The following is a 24,343-nucleotide window of genomic DNA, read 5'->3' on the forward strand; positions in this document are numbered from 1 at the left end:
GTTCTTGAAGGTCAGTGAGCTGCAATTCTCACTCTCTGTCTCTCCCGGTCTCTAAAGAAACAAATATATGTATCTAAAGGAGGACAGTATGTGTCTGAGAGCGGAGTTTATCGGTGATGATTCTTCATACACTCTGATCTTGATCTTTTTGAACTGAGGATCTGTCAGTTATTCCTGTGATGGAGATGGAGGAAACTGTCTGTAAGTATCCCACTGCTCTCACTATCTCTACTCTCATTGAGGGCTGAGTCTTGTAGAGGGCCAGAACGCGCCCTTTCCCTGAAGGACATTTGTCAGCTAGTTGAGTTTTTCATGACAGTCCAGTAATGTTTCACGGTCAGTATTTGAGTGACTTTCACACAAATTGCTGGATTCAAAGAACTCCATGGTGACCCAATGGTTAGCACTGCTACCTCTCAGCTCTGGGGACCTGAGTTTGATTCCAGACTCGGGTGACTGCGTGGAGTTTGCACTTTCTTCATATGTCTGTGTGGTTTCCTCTCGGTGCGTCTGTTTCCTCCCACAATTCAATGGTATATGGGTAAGGTGGGTTGGCCATGCTAAATTGTCCATAATGTGCAGGGATGTGCAGGCTGGATGGGTAAGCCATGGGGAATGCAGGGATATGGGGCGAGTCTGTGAGGGATGCTCTTCAGAGGATGGGTGTGGATTCAAACGGCCTGCTTCCACACTATAAGATTTTTTATGATTCTTAACTCCTTTTAGTATCATAAACAATACGATTGCTCAATCTCTAATTTTTCCTGATTTAAGTTTATTTTACAGAGAATCACAGAGTCACATTTATCAGCGAGAATTCCAAGCAAATATCTTATCAGGATCTTAGAGTGAGTCAATTCATCAGGATTTGAAAACCATTAGATTGTCAATGTTTGTCTGTGGGAAAGGTTTGCAAACATCAGTGTACCCAGTGACAAATGGAGAAGTCCTGCACCAGTTCCACAGATTGAATAGCAACCATCATTCACAGCAGGGAGAGATTGTATCGTCACAGTGGCTCAATCCCAGCCTCAGCCGACTGTATCTGTGGAGTTTGCACATACTCTCTGGGTCTGCGTCAGCTCCATCTGGGTACTCCGGTTTCTTCTCCCAATTCAAAGATGGGCAGGTTAGGTGAATTGACCATGTAAAATTGCACATTGTTTTCAGGGATGTGTAGGTTAGGTGCATTAGTCAAGGGTAAATGTTCAGTGATGGGGTAGGAGAATAGGTCTGGATGTCTTTATCCCCAGAGGGTTGGTGTGGACTTATGGACTGTAGGGATTCTATAAGTCTATTAACCCTGTCCTGTGTTTGGGTGAGGAATCAGCTGATCATCCAATATGGAGAGACATGATCTACACCACAGAAACCATGGAAATGTGCAAACTGTGGGAAGGGATACAAATGTCTATACATGCTGGAAATTCATTGATGCAGTCAAACTGGAGATGAGTCATTCATCTACTGTTTGTGGGAAGGGATTCCATCAATCACCCGTCGCTGAGAAACAAGAATGGGCTCAGTGGGGAGAGGCCATTCATCGGCCCTGAGTGTAACAAGGCATTCTCTGTTGTCAGCCTCTAGACACACCAACTGGTAAACACTGAGAGACCTTTCAAATGCTCACATTGAGAGAAAAGCTTTAAACACAGACATGAAATGCTGATACATGAGTCCGTTCACACTGGGGAGCGGGCATTCCCCTCTCTGTATGTGGGGAGCGATTTGTCCATTCAAAAAAAACCTTCTGAAACCCCAACGAATACATACTGGTAAGAAGCTGTTACCTGCTGCTTTTCTGGGAAAGGATTTACTCAGTCATCCCACCTTCTGAGTTCACACCTGACTCAGGCAGCTGTGTGCTGCTGCTGCTGTTCTCAATAAAATTCTGATGGATCTCCCCCACCACCCACCCCGCAGGAAACAGATGCAGCGGAACAGGGAAATGTGACACTTGTGATGTCACATGGTTAGGCCAGCAGAAGGCGGCATTGTGCTACTGTACTTCTCAGAGAGAAAGAAACTCTGACTTTGAAAGACTGAATTATAAACGTGATGAATCAAAGTTTGCCCCATTGCAGGCAGAACTGGGCACACACCAACACTCACAGGCACAAAATCAGATTCACAGACAGCTAGAAAGAAATTTTCACACACACTCTTCCGGGACAATGTGTGCCACTGGAGTTTGTCATTCATACACAGACAGACACACTCAAACTTCCCTCTGACATAATCTGTGTCCCATTGCTTGCAGAGATAGTCACATCAACACAGAAAAACAGACGTTGACACAGAGATGGATGCGCAATACAGTCAGAGTGAGACACAGAATCACTGACTTTTACAAACATGTCCAGACATATACAATGTTGTTTTCAGCTCTGTGAAAATCCTTGTTTCCTTGTGAAATAAATTTGTGTCCTTTGGGTGCAGAATTCTGTATTTTGTTGTCTATATGAAAGTGTGTTGTGGCTGCTGCTGGTTTGAAACTGCAGCTTTGTCTCTGTGTGGATTTTAAGTCTGTAATCTGTGTGTGAGGTGAGGAGGTGGGGGAAGGAGGAGAGGGACAGACCGACAGACAGTTTGGACGAAACTATTGAGCTGCTGCTTTCTCTCACACTATCCCCGCTTCCTCTCAACTCACAACTTGTAATGCTCCATCCCTGGGAGAGGTATACTCTCGGGAGAAGAGCTGAGGTTTGGGCACAGAAGGGTCTTTAAGTCATAGACCTGAAGGTATTTAAAGCAGGTCCTGTCAGCCATAGTTCCCTCTGCAGGAGGTGAGGATCAAAGGGTTTGTGTGTGTGTGTGTGTGTGTGTGTGTGTGTGTGGGTGTGTGTACTGTTAGAGTCTCAGTGTCAGTTTTGATCGATTAACCACCGTCCATCACCCCCACACCGTCCCTGAACCAGCCAGACTGACGTAGATTCTCGGAGCAGGGCCTGTCTCTCATGGATGAGAGGGAGTGTATGAAACCACAGAGAAAGCTGGGACCCACTGGAATTGTATCCCTTCCTCAGTCTCTCTATGTTTTTCCTTAACTTCTCTTTTTCTGACTTTTCACCCTTTTCTCGCTCACCCTGTGTCTCTCTTTCTTCTTGTCTTCCACTCCCATCCGTCTGTCCTATGGGTTCAGGACCATAATTGTTTGAAGTTTGCGTCACCTACTGACCCTGATCACTCCCTGTACGAAAACGTTCTTCCTAATGTCACTTTTACTTCTTTTCCTCGTGATTTTAAAACTCTGCTGAAACGTTGTCGATCCTTTCAGACGTGGGAGCATTTGCACTACATTATTCCTGTGTCTGGACCCTCATGACTTGAAAAACGTCAATCAGGCCAGCTTCCAACCTACTGTTCTCCAAGGAGAACTGTCCCAACTTTCCAATCTACCTTCATTGCTGACAATCATCACACACGGCACCATGAACGTCAACCTGTTCAGCGCTGTCTGCAATCACTTCACTTCCCCGCTTCCTGAAATTTCACACTCACAATTGAGCAATAATACAGCTGGAGGATTCATTCAAAGTCGGACTGCGCGGGCGAACGATGTGCAATGCTTGTTTTGACTTTGAGCAAGTGTTTCCTTTTATCCTGTTCGCTGGACTGGGAGCTCGACCCCATCCCTACTTCAGACAGTCCGATCTCGTTTAATAAATGTGCTTTTTGAGAAAATCACCCCGGCGTTTCTGCACAAGGCAACTTAAGAAATGAAGGCTCGTTCGGGATTTTAACCTGGGATCTCTCGCAAATCCACCCAACTAAAGGCCCGAAGCGCAAATCATACCACTAGACCAACGAGCCGCTAGACCAACGAGCCACAAGCCCAGCGAGGGGCGAGCTGCCCTGACCCCGGACGCTCCAAGTGCCCTTCCCTGAAGCAGCTGAGACTTGCTCAGTGTGAAACACGTTTGAGTTGCTCCAAGAATCGCAAGCAGCAAAGAGATTCCACAACATTTGCTTCTCAATCCGTCTCCCTGCGCCCAGGACGCTGCTGTTTGTCCCGTTCCCAGTAACTGGACTCTCTCCACTGGCTGATAATTAACCCATTTTGTTTCTACTTGCAAACTGTTCTGGGGGAGGGCAGAGCCCATTCGCTCTTCTGCTCTCTCTCAATCACTTGGGATGGGAGACGTCAGTTACACTAATGCATAGGAAATGGGCAGGTTTTAACTACATTACAAAGGTCTGTAATCAAAGAAACAGAAAGATGCTGTGCGGGTGGGACAGAGAGAAATGGACACCAGAAACTGTTCCCTCAGGTAAATTCATATGAGTGTATTTGTGTGCAGCCTGCACGGTGTTCAGAATTCGTCTTCACACAGCAATCATGCAGAAAGACTTTTCTAACACGGGCGTCTGTTTTTTTGCTGCGAACGGGCAGCAGTGAACATCTGAGCCCCAACTGTCCCAGATGAAGTTGAAAATGAGCCATTGTTTCTCCCTCAGCCGCTCTGTCCCAGAGACAGGGAGAGGGACGGCATCAACGCGTGACGTCATTCCGCCGCAGCCTGAAGCCGTTCAGTCCATCATTTCCATGTGACTCTCTGTCACTTGTATCTCTCCGAGATGATTCACAATCGGTGATATGTGTCCTCATCATGGGAACTGTGTCTGTGTGGTGATGCTGCTTTCGAAATGCTGATCGTCCTGTCATTCGCGTCTGAACCGGAGTGGGGAATTATTGCAGGGAATGAATGCGACCGCAAATAATGTGGCTTTGTGGCTTAGTGGTTAACCCTGCTGTCTCATAACGGGACCTGAATTCGATCCTACCCGTGTGCGGCTTGTTTGAGTGGAGTTTGTTCAATCCCCCCGTGTCTGGGTGGGTTTCCTGCCGTGCTCCGGTTTCCTTCCGCAGTCGAAAGATGTGCAGGTTAGGTGGACTGACCATGCTAAACTGCTCCATAGTGCCCAGAGGTCGGTAGGTTAGGCGCATCAGTCAGAAGTAAATGTCGAGTCTGGGTCGTTTACTCTTCAGAGGGTTGATAAGGACTTGTTGAGCAGGAGGGCCTGTTTCCACACTGTAGGGATTCGAATTCGAATTGTTTCAACTTCACCAGCTCATTCCCATTTCAGAGAAGAGGTGTTAGGATTCAGTTCAGAGCAGACCGGCGGGAAACAACTCAAATCTCCACAAGCACTTCCCCTCAATTGTTTAAATTGGGCCAGTGTTTAGTGACATATTCAGCTCAGATGCTCGAAGATTTGGGATGCAGAGGCAAAGGCAAGATATAGAACAGAGTCCCGTTACAAAGGGAAGCAATAGCAGACGACAGTTTCGATCGAGGGACATGAACCCAGCACCCTCCTGCTGCGCCACTCTACTTTCCCGCACGGAGTGTTTTCCATAGATCCCTTTACCCTTTCGTCTGGCGTGTGACAGGCAACTTCGAGACTGGTGTCAAAGATCTCCACTGCTGTCGTGTTATATGGTGTTTCGCAGACGTATGGAGGCTGTGTGAATGTGAACTGTTTTCTAAATTCCCACATTCTGTTGATCGAACTGTGATTTAACTCTGAATCATAACATATGTCACAGCGTAGACGGAGGCCATGCGGCCCACCTTCGCTTTGCTGGTTCTACACCGTAAGTAAACGCGTGTCTCAATTCGTATCATTCTCTTACCTTTTCCGTGTAAATCTGCGCATCTGAACATGACCACAAGCATTGCCCTCCTCAACAGAGAACAGGAGAAAACCACGCAGACCTCCACGAGTGTGTCACCTCAACTGTGCACATTGGGCCAGGATAGCAATGCGAAATATTCATGTTGAGTTTTTTGGGAAGCAGATGAGAAGGCGAGGTGCAGAACAGAGCACCCTTAGACGGGTAAGCTGCTAAGGACGACGTTACGTGAATAGGAGAGAATAGGACATGGCGGATTTCAGGCCCTAAAGTCATGGAACTCGATATTGAAGACAGGGGGCATGTAGGGTCTTCAAGTGGAAAATGAAGCGTTGTTCTTCCATCTGGAGCTGAGCTTTGCTGGAACACTGCTGCATGCCTGAGACAGAGATGTTGGCCAGGGAACAGGGAGGCTTGTTAAAGTGGCGGGCAACCCGAAGCTCAGGGCCTTTTTTGCGAGCATAATTGAGATGTTCTGCGAAACAGTCACCCAGTTTATGCTTCATGCTACTTTGGGGAAACCACACTGTGAGCAGCGAATGCAGGAGACGAGGTTGTGGCAAATTTGCAAGTAAAGTGCTCCTTCACCTGGAAGGTATGTTCGAGCCCTGTGATATTCAGGAGGGAGCAGGTAAATGGGCAGGTGTTACACATTCGGCGGTTAAAGGATAAAGTGCCTTGGGACAATGGGAGGTGGGTGTGGGGTGTTGAGAGTGAAGGAAGAGTGGACCCGAGGTGTAACCCTGCCCACTTACCTCCTCTCACATATAAATCCGTGAAGTTGAAAGAACATTCCATCCAATAATTCAGTACCACGTGACTCATGAACTAATTTGTATTCATGTTCCGGGGCCAGCATCATTATTGCGTCACAGCAGCTGCAGGCCATCACCGGGGGCTCGCCCTATGACGTCACGGCACGGCTGGAAGCCCCCGGGACAGTTTATCAAAGAAACCTCCCTGTGTGTCAGGGCAACCCTGCATCAGGAAGCACTGGGATGGTCAACCACTATCAGTTAACATGGGGAACACATCTCCACATTATGCAGCCTCGAGTCAAACTTCCCGTCCTTCGACTTAAAGTTCAAGAGCCCTCAGACCGAAATTCCCCAGGTACGTTTGGAAGAACTTTTTCCAGGTGTCCGCAAAGTACATCTATGAGCAATTTGTTAAAGTTTGAATTTTGTGAGTGTTGAAATTATATGCTTTTGAGCGAAATCGCAAATCGAAAAAACAGAATGTGGGAATGTCTGCGGGTGCGTGATGGGAGCATCACCCAGAAGGGAAACCATCTCTCCTATTCACTCAATGTCCTCGTTAGCAGCTTTCCGTATAAGGGCGCTCTGTTCTGCACCTCGCCTACTCATCTGCTTCCCAAAACACTTCGACATAAATATTTCACATTGATATACTGACCCAATGTGCACATTTGAGATGACACACTCGTGGAGGTCTGCGGGGTCTTCTCCTGTTCTCTGTACCCTATGTTGAGGAGGGCAATGCTTGTCACTGGTCACTCCGGTGTCAGAGAAAAGTTTCGAAAGAAAACGGTTTAATTTTCTGCCAGTCGAGAGGGCCCGGTTCCTGTAGACGGGACAAACGGAAGCAGGGAGACAGAATGAGAAGCAGCTGTTCTGGAAATTGTTTGATAAACCCCATTAAAAGCACACAACCCAAGCCAAGGAGGAGCAACCAACACACCGCCACTGCGTGGGCTCGAACAACCAACTTTTCGGTTCACACCTGAATGCGCTGGCCAATTGAGCCACAGATACAGGCAACGACAAACATCATCGCTTAGGGGAGGCTATTAGTGAATTCAAAATTCAGCCTGCCCCGCCTAGAATTACAATTGTGGTCTATCAGTCTTAATTTTCACAAATACAGTCTGGGACATTTACTGTGGAGACACTGAAAAGTCTGATCCCACTCTCTGCAGACACATCCATGTCACGAGGAACTAGCTTTCTTACTGCGGGGCCGTCGCCCTTCCAGCCTTTCAGTGTTTTGCCTGTTCCCGAGTTCTCTCAATGGCTCGGAAGTGAGAAGGGGTTTGAATTCCTGATGTGCAGGAACGACAATTCTTTCAATGTCTCAGATCAGTTCATGTGCCGAGAACATCAGAGTCAACTTCCCGGCCTCTTCAATAAGGGGACGGTGTCTGGACTGTCTCTGCTCAATCGGACCGGTCATCTTTCGTTCTCCTCTAAATCCGCTTCCCAAAGTGTTTCTAAAGGTTCACAAAGCTGGAGACTGGGATTTATGTTTTGCTTCATGAACATTTGCACATTTTTTCCATTTCCTAACTGACAATATTTTGCCAAATTCTCTTCCCTTGCCTCATGTCCAGGGATGAGGAATTTCCATTCTGGGGAGACATTCCCAAGGTTGAGAATGTTCGCTTTGGAGCAAAGAAGGATAACTGGAGATTTCCTGGGGCTGTTGGTCATGATGGGAGAAGAAGCGGTGGGAATGGGCAGATTAATGATCAGAAGAACCAATTGCCACTGACCAGAGTCAGTTACCTGAGGACAGGGATTGAAGTTCTTGAATGAAAAGCAGCACTTGTGCCTAATAAACACAGAGAATACTGCAGAAAGCCAACAGGTCGAGCAGCATCTGTGGAAAGGGAAACAGAGCTGACGTTGTGAGTCTGATAAGTTGTTTGTTCAGAACCCGAGTTTCCTGCATGGCAATCAATTCCCAGACATGAGAAAGCGGCTCTTTATTGAGACGGGTTTTGTGAAGTTTGAGCGATAATGCAACCAACAGGAAGCCATTTAAAATCTCCAGCGAAGAAAGCATAGTCAGCAGGTTAGCACCCTGGGCGGGGAGCCCCAAAGGATCTCTACGCCAACACCTTAAGTGTTCGGCCACAACTACACGCCCAAAGTTGTGCTCTAAACTTTCTCATGGAATAGTTCTAACAGGAAACGTGAGTATTGGGCTTATCCTGTCCGCACCATAGCCCCAACGTTTCCTGTTCCCCTGGATTTGATCAGAACAGAGGAGGCTGATGGGAGATCGAATTGAACTAAACACCTTGATGAGAGATAGAGCGGGTGGGAAGGATCCATTCCCATGCGTAGAGAGATTAATAATCAGGGCCGAAAATAAGGAGCCACTTCAAGAAATTTGGGGTTCATTCATCAAAGCTAATGTAGAACTGTTCACAGAAAATTGTGATGAAAGTCTCTCGAGTTATTTTGATGAGAAGTGTTGATGATGCTAATACAATCGATAGGATGAACGTAGATTGGTTAATGTATTTGGTGACAGTTCTGTTCTAGCCCTGTGAGCGAAACCTGGATCTGAAGGAGTATAAGGGACATTAACAACATCGATCTGAAATTGGACACGTGACAAGAAACAGAGCCATCATGAACAGTTGGCTTTTGAACTGGAGAAGGTTTCTCGTGAAATTAGCTTGAGGCTTGAGGTATGCAAGGCCAAGATAGTTTAGGTAAAACACGGAAACGCTATCCTCATGAGCAGACAGTGAAAGGATTACAAGACACAAATTAAACATTTTCGACAAGTGATACAGGGGTCTGGGAAGATAAGTATTATAAACTGTGAACAGCAAAGTTCTGGAGCACAACACTTCCATTCAAAGACCGAAAACATCCAGGTCCTGATTAATCAGATTGCATTGTGGTGCTTTTTTTGCAAAACATCCACTTGCAATGTCCTACAAAAGAGTGACAAAACCCATCCCTGTCAACCCAGGATAGAAAATCCGAAGGGATGAACGTTTGCTGATTTTCTGAAGATTGACAGAGCTTAGACTGGGTTTTGGTGATTGTTACTTTTCCACTCCCAGGAGCCGCAGTGGTTGAGGCGTTGAGTTGGGGAGAATAAAATGTGCCCGTGAGCAGCATGTGGGGCTATTTCAGCTTCCCCTCATCTGACTGCGCTGTGAGTTGACTCAGATGTTCTCAGGGACATTTACTGACGCGAGACAGTGAAAGGATTCTCATTCCCGCAGATCGGGAATTCAAACCGTATGCCGGCTTCAGGACAATGAGAAAGATTAATTGGGGTGTGTGAAGAAGCTGTGAGCTGCATTTCAAACAGGTAGGTGGAGTCAGATGCATCATCCATTGCGCCCCGGCCCTGTGCGTGTCTAACGCCACCATGCTGCAGAGTTCTGACGTTAACACGGACATGCGCAGCAATGGGTCCATTCACAAGGTGAACAACCAAAGATAATCACCGTCACTGATTCCCTTCCAGAGGCCCAACTTTGTGAAGCAGTATCTTTCACTGGCAAAGGAAACACCCTTGTCCTCAGGTGCCTGCTTCATTTCGATCACGATTTCAAGCACCTCACTCTTCTAGTCTCATTTCCAAACACTTTGCTCATAGCCTCAAAAGAAGCTCTGCGGGTATCGGCTTGCTCCACCCGAACAGGCAGTGGGTTGCAGATTCCCACCAGTCCCAATTTGAGTGAAATATTTTTCCCCCTCCACTGATTTGAATCTTAAAGATGAAGCCGGGGAGCAAGCTCCCTTTCTTTTCGACGACATTTCTCATTTTGTACTCGGAAGGGTTCACACCTGCGTGGGGAAACCGCAATGGATTTCATGTACATCGCATTAACCACTCGGCCCACGAATACAGAACCACACTGACAGCTTGACTTCCCAGGTCTATCTGCCTATGGAGCTGAGAAAGAGTGAATCATCGCAGAGTTTGTTTGAATCCAATCACTTCACAGTGATTCGAAAGGGTTAAATATCGGCACATGGTGTTTGCAGATATTTCGGTGTTTCACCCCAAAAGATAGAGTTATAGAATAGAACAATACAGCACAGAACAGGCCCTTCGGCCCACGATGTTGTGCCGAACTTCTATCCTAGATTAAGCACCCATCCATGTACCTATCCAAATGCCGCTTAAAGGTCGCCAATGAATCTGACTCTACCACTCCCACGGGCAGCGCATTCCATGCCCCCACCACTCTCTGGGTGAAGAACCCACCCCTGACATCTCCCCTATACCTTCCACCCTTCACCTTAAATTTATGTCCCCTTGTAACACTCTGTTGTACCCGGGGAAAAAGTTTCTGACTGTCTACTCTATCTATTCCTCTGATCATCTTATAAACCTCTATCAAGTCACCCCTCATCCTTCGCCGTTCCAACGAGAAAAGGCCGAGAACTCTCAACCTATCCTCGTACGACCTACACTCCATTCCAGGCAACATTCTGGTAAATCTTCTCTGCACCCTCTCCAAAGCTTCCACATCTTTCCTAAAGTGAGGCGACCAGAACTGCACACAGTACTCCAAATGTGGCCTAACCAAAGTCCTGTACAGCTGCAACATCACTTCACGACTCTTGAATTCAATCCCTCTGCTAATGAACGATAATACTCCATAGGCCTTCTTACAAACTCTATCCACCTGAGTGGCAACCTTCAAAGATCTATGTACATAGACCCCAAGATCCCTCTGTTCCTCCACCTGACCAAGAACCCTACCATTAACCCTGTATTCCGCATTCTTATTTGTTCTTCCAAAATGGACAACTTCACACTTGGCAGGGTTGAACTCCATCTGCCACTCCTCAGCCCAGCTCTGCATCATATCTAAGTCCCTCTGCAGCCGACAACAGCCCTCCTCACTGTCCACAACTCCACCTATCTTCGTATCATCTGCAAATTTACTGACCCACCCTTCGACTCCCTCATCTAAGTCATTAATAAAAATTAAAGATGAAATGAACTTTCAGTTAGAAATTGCAGGAGGAACTCAGCAGGTCAGGCAACATCTGTAGAAAGAGAATCAGAGGCAACATTTCAAAATTCTGTTTTCTCCGACAGGTACTGTCAAACCTGCCGAGTTTCTCTTTTGGTCTCGTACTTCTCTGCATACGCAGTCCCTGACGTTAGACATTAATTCAATTCGGAAACCCCTTTGCAGAGAAGATTTCCGTTTGTGGAACATTTTCCTGACCCCATTAAAAGCGCACAGCCTCGAAGAAAATGAAGGGCAGCGGACACACCAGCTCTGGGTCGGCTCGAACTACCAACCTTTCGGTTAACAGCCGAACGCGCTGACCAATTGCACCACAGAGACCGGCGCTGACTCGGGCTGCACCATCGCCTAGTGATTTTATAATTCAGCCTCCCCGCCAGGAATTACAATTGTCGTCTATCTGTTTTACTTTTCCATAATCAAGCCTGGGAGATGTGTTGTGGCGATACCGGGGACAGTCTGCAGACACATCCATGTCACGAGGAACTAGCTTTCTTACTCCGGGGCCGGCGCCCTTCCAGCCTTTCAGTGTTTTGCCTGTTCCCGAGTTCTCTCATTGGCTCGCAGGGGAGAAGGGGTTTGAATTCCTGATGTGCAGGAACGACAATTCTTTCAATGTCTCAGATCAGTTCATGTGCTGAGAACATCAGAGTCAACCTCCCGGCCTCTTCAACAAGGGGACGGTGTCTGGACTGTCTCTGCTCAATCGGACCGGTCATCTTTCATTCTCCTCTAAATCCGCTTCCCAAAGTGTTTCTAAAGGTTCACAAAGCTGGAGACTGGGATTTCTGATTTGCCTCATGAAAATTTGCACATTTTTTCCATTTCCTAACACACAATATTTTGCCAAATTCTCTTCCCTTGCCTCATAGAACATAGAACATAGAACATAGAACAATACAGCACAGAACAGGCCCTTCGGCCCACGATGTTGTACCGAACTTCTAACCTAGATTAAGCACCCATCCATGTACCCATCCAAATGCCGCTTAAAGGTCGCCAATGATTCTGACTCTACCACTCCCACGGGCAGCGCATTCCATGCCCCCACCACTCTCTGGGTAAAGAACCCACCCCTGACATCTCCCCTATACCTTCCACCCTTCACCTTCATCTTATCAACCTCTATCAAGTCACCCCTCATCCTTCGCCGTTCCAACGAGAAAAGGCCGCGAACTCTCAACCTATCCTCGTACCACCTACTCTCCATTCCAGGCAACATCCTGGTAAATCTTCTCTGCACCCTCTCCAAAGCTTCCACATCTTTCCTAAAGTGAGGCGACCAGAACTGCACACAGTACTCCAACTGTGGCCGAACCAAAGTCCTGTACAGCTGCAATATCACTTCACGACTCTTGAATTCAATCCCTCTGCTAATGAACGATAATACTCCATAGGTCTTCTTACAAACTCTATCCACCTGAGTGGCAACCTTCAAAGATCTATGTACATAGACCCCAAGATCCCTCTGTTCCTCAAGCTGACTAAGAACCCTACCATTAACCCTGTATTCCGCATTCTTATTTGTTCTTCCAAAATGGACAACCTCACACTTGACAGGGTTGAACTCCATCTGCCACTCCTCAGCCCAGCTCTGCATCATATCTAAGTCCCTCTGCAGCCGACAACAGCCCTCCTCACTGTCCACAACTCCACCTATCTTCGTATCATCTGCAAATTTACTGACCCACCCTTCGACTCCCTCATCTAACTCATTAATAAAGATTACAAACAGCAGAGGACCCAGAACTGATCCCTGCGGAACTCCACTTGTAACTGGGCTCCAGGCTGAATATTTACCATCTACCACCACTCTCTGACTTCGACTGGTTAGCTAGTTTTCTATCCAATTGGCCAAATTTCCCTCTATCCCATGCCTCCTGACTTTCCGCATAAGCCTACCATGGGGAACCTTATCAAATGCCTTACTAAAATCCATGTACACTACATCCACTGCTCTACCCTCATCCACATGCTTGGTCACCTCCTCGAAGAATTCAATAAGACTTGTAAGGCAAGACCTACCCTTCACAAATCCGTGCTGGCTGTCCCTAATCAAGCAGTGTCTTTCCAGATACTCATAAATCCTATCCCTCAGTACCCTTTCCATTACTTTGCCTACCACAGAAGTAAGACTAACCGGCCTGTAATTCCCGGTGTTATCCCTATTCCCTTTTTTGAACAGGGGCACAACATTCGCTACTCTCCAGTCCCCTGGTACCACCCCCGTTGCCAGTGAAGACGAGAAGATCATTGCCAACCGTACTGCAATTTCTTCTCTTGCTTCCCACATAATCCTAGGGTATATCCCGTCAGGCCCGGGGGACTTGCCTATCCTCAAGTTGTTCAAAATGTCCAACACATCTTCCTTCCTAACAGGTATCTCTTCGAGCTTAACAGTCCGTTTCACACTCTCCTCTTCAACAATACGGTCCCTCTCGTTCGTAAATACTGAAGAGAAGTACTTGTTCAAGACCTCTCCTATCTCTTCCGACTCAATACACAGTCTCCCACTACTGTCCTTGATCGGACCTACCCTCGTTCTCGTCATTCTCAGGTTTCTCACATACGCATAAAATGCCTTGGGGTTATCCTTGATCCTATCCGCCAAGGATTTTTCATGCCCTCTCTTAGCTCTCCTAATTCCTTTCTTCAGGTTCCTTCTGGCTATCCTGTATCCTTCCACTGCTCTGTCTGAACCCTGTTTCCTCAACCTTATGTAAGCCTCCTTCTTCCTCTTTACTAGACATTCAACCTCCCTCGTCAACCAAGGCTCCCTCACACGACCATTTCTTTCCTGCCTGATCGGTACATACATATCAAGGACACGTCGTATCTGCTCTTTGAAAAAGTTCCACATTTCCACCACATCCTTCCCTGACAGCCTATGCTCCCAACGTGTGCTCCTCAAATCCTGTCTTACAGCATCGTAATTTCCCTTCCCCCAATTGTAAAATCTACCTTGTTGTGCGCACCTATCTCTCTCCATAACCAAGGTGAAAGTCACAGAATTGTGGTCGCCATCACCAAAATGTTCACCCATTAACAAGCCCATCACCTGTCCCGGTTCATTACCTAGTACCAAATCCAATATGGCCTCCCCTCTGGTTGGACAATCTACATACTGCGTTAGAAAAGCTTCCTGGACACACTGCACAAACACCACCCCATCTAATCTACTTGATCTAAAGAGCTTCCAATCAATATTTGGGAAGTTTAAGTCGCCCATGACTACGACCCTGTGGCTTCTGCACCTTTCCAAAATCTGTTTCCCAATCTGTTTCGCCACATCTCTGCTGCTATTGGGGGGCCTATAGTAAACACCCAACAAGGTGACTGCACCTATCCTATTTCTGACTTCAGCCCATACTACCTCCAGAGGCAGACCCCCCTCAAACTGCCTTTCTGCAGCCGTTATACCATTTCTAATTAGCAATGCCACCCCCCGCTCCTTTTTTACCACCCTCCCTAATCTTACTGAAACATCTGCAACCAGGAACCTCCAACAACCATTCCTGTCCCTCATCTATCCATGTTTCCGTGATGGCCACAACATCGTAGTCCCAGGTACCGATCCATGCCTTAAGTTCACCCACCTTATTTTTGATACTCCTTGCACTGAAGTATACGCACTTGAGCCCATCTCTGTGTCCGCAAGTAATCCCTGTCAGTGCTACCTTCTCCACGGCCTCCCTACAGTCTTGGGCATCCTGACACACAGCTAGCTTACTTGCTGGACTACAAGTCCGGATCCCATCCCCCTGCCAAATTAGTTTAAACCCCCCCGAAGAGTGCTAGCAAACCTACCCCCCAGGATATTGGTGCCCTTCTGGTTCAGGTGCAACCCGTCCTGTTTGTACAGGTCCCACCTTCCCAGAATGCAGTCCAATTGTCCAAATATCTGAAGCCCTCCCTCCTACACCATCCTTGCAGCCATGTGTTCAACTGCACTCTCTCCCTATTCTTTGCCTCACTGTCACGTGGCACCGGCAACAACCCAGAGATGACGACTCTGTCTGTCCTAGCTTTTAGCTCCCAGCCTAACTCCTTGAGCTCTTGAATGACCTCCCCACCCCTCTTCCTACCTATGTCGTTGGTGCCAATGTGTACCACGACTTCTGGCTGCACACCCTCCCCCTTAAGGATTCTGAAGACACGGTCCAAGACGTCTCGGACCCGAGCACCCGGAAGGCAACAAACCATCCGAGAGTCTCGCCCATGTCCACAGAACCGCCTGTCCGTCCCTCTAACTAGAGAGTCCTCTATAACTAGCGCTCTCCTCCTCTCCCCCTTTCCCTTCTGAGTCTCAGAGCCACAGACCGCTTCACTACAGCTTACACCTGCAAGGCTGTCCCCCCCAACAGTTTCCAAAGCTGTATACTTATTTTTTAGGGGAACGACCACAGGGGAACCCTGCACTGCCTGCTTCTTCCCCTTCCCACCTCTAACTGTTACCCAGCTACTTCTGTTCTCCAGCGTAACTATGTCCCTGTAGCTTCTATCAATCACCTTCTCAGCCTCTCGAATAATCCTCAGTTCGTCCAACTCCAGTTCCAGTTCCCTAACTCGTTCGGTGAGGATCAGGATCTGACTGCATTTCCTGCAGACGAAGTCGGCAGGAGTATCGGTGGTCACCCCTACCTCAAACATCCTGCAGGAGGAACATTCCACCGCCTGCGCTGCCATAACTGTACACTTTGTCTCCAAAAAACAAGAACACTGAGTCAATAACACTGAGTCACTTACCTGTGGACTTTAAAGTTAGGTTAGAGGAGGCCCTACGAAAGTAGGACCTGGGGTCTCGAACACACCCACTCAAATACTAATCACTTACCTTCCCGCCCAGCTATGCGCTCCAACCTCACTTCCGCTGCCCGTTACAGGTAAGTAATCTTGAAACAAACTGTCTTACCTTAGCTGTAGTCTCCCGGGTTCGCTTTTACTCGGCCGCTGCTCCCACTCATGTCCAGGGATGAGGAATTTCCATTCTGGGGAGACATTCCCAAGGTTGAGAATGTTCGCTTTGGAGCAAAGAAGGATAACTGGAGATTTCCTGGGGCTGTTGGTCATGATGGGAGAAGAAGCGGTGGGAATGGGCAGATTAATGATCAGAAGAACCAATTGCCACTGACCAGAGTCAGTTACCAGAGGACAGGGATTGAAGTTCTTGAATGAAAAGCAGCACTTGTGCCTAATAAACGCAGAGAATACTGCAGAAAGCCAACAGGTCGAGCAGCATCTGTGGAAAGGGAAACAGAGCTGACGTTGTGAGTCTGGTACGGTGTTTGTTCAGAACCCGAGTTTCCTGCATGGCAATCAATTCCCAGAGATGAGAAAACGGGTCTTTATTGAGACGGGTTTTGTGAAGTTTGAGCGATAATGCAACCAACAGGAAGTCATTTAAAATCGCCAGCGAAGAAAGCATAGCCAGCAGGTTACCACCCTGGGCGGGGAGACCCAAAGGATCTTCCCGCCAACACCTTAAGTGTTCGGCCACAACTACACGCCCAAAGTTGTGCTCTAAACTTTCTCATGGAATAGTTCTAACAGGAAAGGTGAGGACTGGGCTTGTCCTGTTCGCGCCATAGCCCCAACGTTTCCTGTTCCCCTGGATTTGATCAGGACAGAGGAGGTTGATGGGAGATCGAATTGAACTAAACACATTGATGAGAGATAGAGCGGCTGGGAAGGATCCATTCCCATGCGTAGAGAGATTAATAATCAGGGCCGAAAATAAGGAGCCACTTCAAGAAATTTGGGGTTCATTCAGCAAAGCTAAGGTGAAAGTGTTCACAGAAAATTTTGATGAAAGTCTCTGGAGTTATTTGATGAGAAGTGTTGATGATGCTCATACAATCGATAGGATGAACGTAGATTGGAAAATGTATTTGGTAACAGTCCTCGTTATAGCATCGCCCTCTTGTTTAATTGAATCGACCCTCCTCATCTCTATGTACCGGAATTGATCCCCAGCCTATGTCGCAACTCTGTAACAAAATGCGTCAAAATTACTTAGTAAATCCTGAGTACCAGATCAAGTCACAATGCAGTGGTTCCATGAGCATTGAAAGTAACATAAAACCTACCATGGCAACGATTGCTCTGAGATAATTTGGGTGACGAAGTTTCTTAATTTCTTTCCTCGAAATGAATCCCATCTTACTCATTTCAGTGTACGTTAATATGGACTGGTATTAATTCCCATAGCACTTGACCGTTCTAATTCTGTGATTGAGCCATTTATTGGCCTCGATGCATGAGTAGAATCTGTCAATTTTCAAGTGCCACCGTTAAGCCACAACTACAAACTTGTCTCCCGTTCACTCTCAGCTTTCCCTCATAACCGAGCAACGGGGACAGGAAGAAAACGAACGGGAGTAAAACTCAGTTTGAATATGATTAGATTGCCAGTTGAAGAAAGAGCGAATTTTCCGCACAAAAAGCAAAGTTTCACGGGAACATTGTACAATATGAGTGTCAAACTCACGACCTCAGAATAAAAATCTTTTGTTCTACTCCTGAGGTATTCGAACATATAGTCAGGGTGTGACCAGTTCTTTTATCAAGGCGAAACAACTTTTTAAACTTTACGAAAACAAATACATTGATCAGCAGAAGTCCACATCTCCAATGCTTTCTGCTCAAAACTCAGGTAAATCATTAAGATTCCACTTCCTTTTTGCTTCTTTCTCAACGCTAACATCCAGTTTCTTCAGTTTCTCTTCTTGAATGTAAAGGTGTTTGTCTTTTTTTTTGCCTTTTTTTGAAAGCAAATTCGCTTCAATATCAACAAAACTGACAGGCAAATCTGACACACAAACAGCCATTCGCTACCACATATCCCCATTTCTCACTTTCAGATTTGCAAAGGTCAATAAAATAAAGGAAATAAGCAGTTGAGCACGTTTAGAAAGTAGATGACTGACTTTTATGGGTGACTCGCTTGGGCCTTGCCAACGCTGTTCGCAGGTTTCGTGATCAGGACATAATCTCCCTTAGTTTTGCTGAGCCTGTGCTTGGTTCATTTGGAGATTAGGCCCGGGTTGCAGTCGACCCCGACTGAAGTTGCGTTGTTGTTTTTCACTGGCAGCAGAAGATTGGAGATTATAGGACCAGAACATTGCTGCTTTTCTATTTTTTCTTGTGTCGTTCCATCTGGGACTGAGGAAAGCGAATCATTATCGGGAAACCAAGAACATTACGTTTCTAAAGATTCAAGTGCAGGAATTCAATCAGTTAACTGTTCTGTGACTGTGTTTGTACGAATATTGGTGTAAGACGCCTGGGTGTGTCTGTGTTCGATATTTCAAGAACAAATAATTGGAGAATATTTTCTTGCAGATTGTGCCCCCAATAACAGGCCGGAAATGTGCAACAAGGAAACAGTTAAGATTATAGGAACATAGGAATATGAGTAGGCCATTTAGCCCCTCAAGTGTGTTCCAACGTTCAAAGAAATCATGTCTGATCAGAGGCCTAACTCCATTTATCTGTCTTTGGCCCATGTCCCTTAATACCTTTCCTGAACAAAAAAAAATCTGTTTCGGATTTAAAGCTGACAAATGATCCTGTACCCACTGCCATTTATGTAGGATATTTCCAAACATCTTCAAACTCAATGTGTAGAAGTGCTTCTGAACATGTACCCTGAAAAGTCTGGCCCTAATTCTACAATTTTGCTCCATTTCGACTTACAACTATTTTGGTGAACAGCCGGACTTGCTGACTAAATGCACCAAAGAGTCTGAGATGTAAAAAATCAGTAAGATCACGAAACCCGAGTGTTAGCGAATTCCAGCTTCAGACTACAATTACTGAAATAGCAATTGTCCTTTATCAGTGTGACTTTACCAAAATAAAGGCTGGGACATTCATTGTAAACGGTCTGACCACAGACACTGCAGACACACCCATGTCACAGAAACCACCCCTGTGTGGGGATACAAACAGAGTGGTATGGCAGCCTGTCTGCAATTTCGTTCGTTTCACTTGCATTGTCACTTTTGTCTCGCTTTAGAAACACGAACTGACTGAGCGGAATACAGTCTTTCTCAGCCGTAATCATACGTTGCTTTTATAGCACTATCACTGCTTTAAGTATTGGTCGAGTAATTCGGGAACGTGGTTTGGAAGCCGATGGCTCTCACCGTGTTCAAACTTTACCAAATGCCTGCAGAAATCATTAGCCAACATCGGGAAAAAGTGCTTCCAGACATACCTGAGGAATTTCGGTTTGATAGGCCTTGAACTTCAGTGGAAGGAAGGGAAGCCCCGATGCAGGGCCTGCCTGACCCTCTTTAAAAAACTGTCACCAGAAATTCCAGCCGCAACACGACGTCATAGGACATGCCCAGTGATGGCCTGCAGCTATTGTGACGCAATAATGATACTGGCCCCAGGAACATGAATATGTATTCGGCATGGGTCACGTGGTACTGAATCCAAAAAAATAGAAGGTCAGCAAACCAAACATGAGCAAAACCAACGTAGTGTACAAATTCTCATTGAAGGACTGCAGAAAACACCACATAGGACAAACAGGAAGACAGCTAACGATCCGTATCCATGAAGAACAACTAGTCACGAAACGACACGACCAGCTATCCTTAGCAGCCACACACACAGATGACAAGCAACATTGTTCGACTGGGACAACACTACTATTATAGGACAAGCCAAACAGAGAACAGCCAGGGATTGCCTCGAGGCATGGCATTCATCCACAGATTAAATCAACAAACTCATCGACCTGGACCCAATATACCGGCCACTGCAGCGGACAGCTGGAACTGACAACCGGAAGCGGCAGATACAAATCACTATAAATGCCGGAGGAAACATTACAGAAGCGCTTCACAGGAGGCTCCCAAGCACTGAGGATGTCACCGAGACAGGGGACGAAACGTCTGCAACACAAGTTCCCAGTTCGGCGAACAGAACCACAACAAAGTTTTTGTTTGCAGGAACTGAGTGACATAAACAGGATGCTCTCAAATTTCGACAGGAATTACACTTCTGTTCAAGATTTACGGAAAGCTTTGTAGCTCGGTTGCCGATTGTCGTAGCTCGCTGAGCTGGGAAGTTGATTTGCAGGCGTTACATCCTCTGTCTAGGTGACATCTTCAGTGCGTTGGAGCCACCTGTGAAGCGCTGCTGTACTGTGTCTTCTGGAATTTATTTGGTTCTGTTTCTGCTGCTTTTGTTTGACGGTTCTGGTTGTTCGTTGCAGTGATTGGCATATGTCAATGTGTTTATTGGTGGAGTCCGTGGGTGAGTGCCATGTTTGTTGATTTCTCTGGCTGTCCTCTGTTTAGTTGTGCTATGACCGTTGTGCTGTCCTCGTCGATTTTATCGTCCTTGTCATTTGTGTTTGTGTGGGTACCAGAGACAGTGTTTAATGGGTAGATGGTGTTCATGGTTACAGATTGCTAGTTGTCTGCCTGCTTGTCCTGTACTGTATAGTTTTCATACAGCCTTTGCATGGAATCTTGTAAACTACATATTTTTTCCACATGATGTAGTTGGGTCTTTTGTTCTGGTGAGTTGTTGTCTGAGCGTGGCTGTCAGTTTATGGGCTATCATGAATCCGAGTGGTCGGAGATGTCTGGCTATTGGTTCTGTGAGGTTTATTATATAAGGTAAAGTGGTGAGTGTGTTGGGTCGTGGCAGATCCTCGTCCCGTTGTTTGTCTGCTTGTCAATTGTGGATATCCGTTCTTGGTGAAGCCTCTGTAGACGTGTTCTTCTTCCCTTCACAGGTCGGCAGTGCTGCAGTGTGTTGTCGCCCTTTTGAACAGCGTCCTAATGCAGCTTCTCTTGTCTGTGTTTTGGTGTTGTCGTTCAGGGTCTGGTCTTGGGATGTGGCTTTTCTATACACTTTTGTAGCACATCCCCCGTTCTGTGTCCTTTCTCCCATAAACCGTCAGCTTCCAGTTTCCTGTCACTTCAACCTCCCACTGTGTTCCCATGACACTATTTCAGTGTCTGATCTGCTGCAGTGCTCCCACAAGGCACAGCGCAACCTGGAAGAGCGAAACCTCATTTTCTCCGGAGAGACCGTGCTGCCCTCAGGACCTAACACCGAGTTCAATCATTTTAGAACCTATCCACCTTCTTCCACGGTCTTTACCCGCCCACTCATCCCATCCGTTCCGAAGACGGATCGTTGGGCTCAAAACATTATCTCTCCTTTCTCTCCACAGATGGACTAGACCTGCTGGTTTTGTTCATTTGAAAATGAACAAAATGAGCAGGGAGACAGAATGAGAAGCACTGTTCTGGAAACTCTTTTGCTCCTTCAATTCTGAGAACAATGGCGAATGTATTTCACACTGAGCAAGTCTCAGCTGGTTCAGGAGGTGCTGGAGCCAGCGGCCTGTGGCTCGTTGGTCTAGGGGTATGATTCTTGCATTGGGTCTTCTACCGCGCAGTCTTGCGAGAGATCCCGGCTTTCTTAACTTGACTTGTGCAAAAATGCCCGATTAAACTTCTCAAAAAGCACCTTCGTTAAACGAGGTTGGGCTCCCTGGAGTACGAATGGGACAGGAAGCGGGGAAGTGAAATGATCGGAGATAACATTGAACAGGTTGACGTGAGTGGTCCCGTGTTTGAGGAAGGTCAGCAATGAAGGTAGTTTGGAAAATTGGGACAGCTCTCCTCGGAGAACAGAAGTTTGAAATCCGGCGTGGCAAGTTTTCCAAGTCATGAGGGGTCGAGAGGTTGGAAATAATGTCGTGAAATTGTTCCCACGTCTGAAAGGATCAGGAACGATTCGGCAGCGTTTTAAAGTCACGAGGAAAAGAAGTAAAAGTGACATTCGGAAGAACGTTTTCGTACAGGGAATGGTTAGGGTCAGTAAATCCCTGTCTGACTGTGACAAAAGGGGCAGATTCAATGGACACACTATTGAATTCGGTGGTCTTGTTCGACCAACAGAACGTTCATAACAACACAGCCTCCACACCTCTGCACAGCAGTATATTATATAACAGCCGTGGAGATCTTTGATATGAGTCTGGAACGTGCATGCCAGACGCCTGTTGAAAAGCTGAAGGGTTCTGAGGAAAACACTGGGCACACCAAATGCAGAGTGGCGCAGCAAAAGCGTGTGGCCCCCACAACCCAGAGGCCCATAGATTGATGCCATCCTCTGTTGCTATTGCTCAAACTCTCCTTGAGTAGCTTTCCTTTGTAGTGAAGCCCTGTTCGATATCTTGCCTTTGCATCTGCTCCCCAAAACTTCGAGTGTCTGAGTGACATGTATCAAACTGATACACTCGCCAAATTCACGCAAGCGAAGTGACTCGCTTCTGGACGTCTGAGTGGTCTTCTCCTGCTCTCCGTCGAGTTCCTCTGAATTGAATCGTAAAACCACTTTTCTGAGATGTCAATGAGCTGATAAATTTAAAACCCATGCCTTCCGTTTTTGTCCATTCCCTGCAGTAATTCACCACGCCGGTTCGGACGTGAATGATAAGACGGTCGGCATGTCAGAAACCGCATTACGACTCAGACACATTCCCCCAAGATGAGGACAGATCACCGATTGTGAATAACATCAGAGAGAGGCAAGTGACAGAGAATGGCCGTGGACACGATGGGCTGAACGGCTTCTGTCTGCGCGACAAGGATGCTACGTGTCCATGCTGTCCCTCTGCTCATTGGTTTAGGCGTATGATTCTCGTTTAGGGTCGGTTACTCCGCTGATTTGCGAGAGGTCCCGGGTTCAAATCCCGGACGAGCCCGTGTTTTTTTTTAACTTGACTTGTGCAAAACTGCCTGATTAACTTTCTCAAAAAGCACCTTCGTGAAACCAGCGTGGGCTGCCTGGAGTACGAATGAGGCAGAAAACAGAGAAATGAAATGGTTGGAGATCGTGTTCAACAAGCTACTTGGATGCTGCCTGAACTGCTGTGCTCTTCCAGCACCACTAATCCAGAATCTGGTTTCCAGCATCTGCAGTCATTGTTTTTACCATAGTGCTCAACAGGTTGACGTGAGTGGTGCGGTGTTTGAGGAATGTCAGCAATCAAGGTAGATTGGAAAATTGGGACAGCTCTCCTCGGAGAACCGAACTTTTCCAAGTCATGAGGGACCTAGAAACAGGAAATAATGTTGTGAAAATGCTCCCACGCCTGAAAGGATCCATAAGTATTCGGCAGAATTTTAGAGTCACGAGGAAAAGAAGTAAAAGTGACATTAGGAAGAACGTTTTCGTACAGGGAGTGGTGAGGGTCAGTAAGTCCCTGTCTGACATTGACAAAGAGGAAGATTCAATGGACCCAAAAGGGAATTCGGTGGTCACGTTCAGATGTGCAGATTTCCGCTGAGAAGGCGAGAGAATGAAACGACTAGAGTCACACGTTTACTTAAGTGTAGAACCAGCAGAGCGAAGGTGGGCCGCAGAGCCTCCGTCTGCGCTGTGACACATGTTGCGATTCAGTGTGAAATCACAGTTCGACCGACAGAATGTGGGAATTTAGAAAAAAGTTTATATTTACACAGCCTCCATACGTCTGCGAAACAGCATATCACACGACAGCAGTGGAGGTCTTTGACATCAGGCTCGAAGGTGCCTGCCGCGTGCCAGACAAAAACCTGAAGTGTTCTGCGCAATGAGCGTCTCCACGCGGCAGCAGAGTGGCGCAGCGGGAGCGTGCTGGGCCCATAACCCTGAGGTCGATGGTTCGAATCCATCCTCTGCTATCGTTCACTGTCACCTTGATCTGCTTTCTTCAGCAAGCTGCCTTTGCGTCTACTTGCCAATGTTCATGTCGATCCACTCCATTCAAACGGGATGGGTTTTAGAGGTCTCAGTGATATTCTGTTCTTGGTCGGTTGCAAAACCGGTTCTCTACGATGCTAATGAGCTGGTAAAGTTGAAACTCAGACATCGTCCCCCACTATTAGGACGGATACCACCCGATTGTGAACAACCTCAGGGAG

The 24,343-nt window shown here is 46.9% G+C and overlaps 1 non-coding gene across 1 annotated transcript; it reads left to right on the forward strand.

The window, feature by feature from the left end:
- Positions 1–24,031: 24,031 nt before the first annotated feature.
- On the forward strand, positions 24,032–24,103 carry trnam-cau (transfer RNA methionine (anticodon CAU)). The gene has a single exon. It is a non-coding gene; the product is annotated as a tRNA-Met (tRNA).
- Positions 24,104–24,343: the final 240 nt, after the last annotated feature.

This window comes from Chiloscyllium punctatum, chromosome 36 (genome assembly GCF_047496795.1).
Source record: "Chiloscyllium punctatum isolate Juve2018m chromosome 36, sChiPun1.3, whole genome shotgun sequence".
Lineage (NCBI taxonomy): Eukaryota > Metazoa > Chordata > Chondrichthyes > Orectolobiformes > Hemiscylliidae > Chiloscyllium > Chiloscyllium punctatum.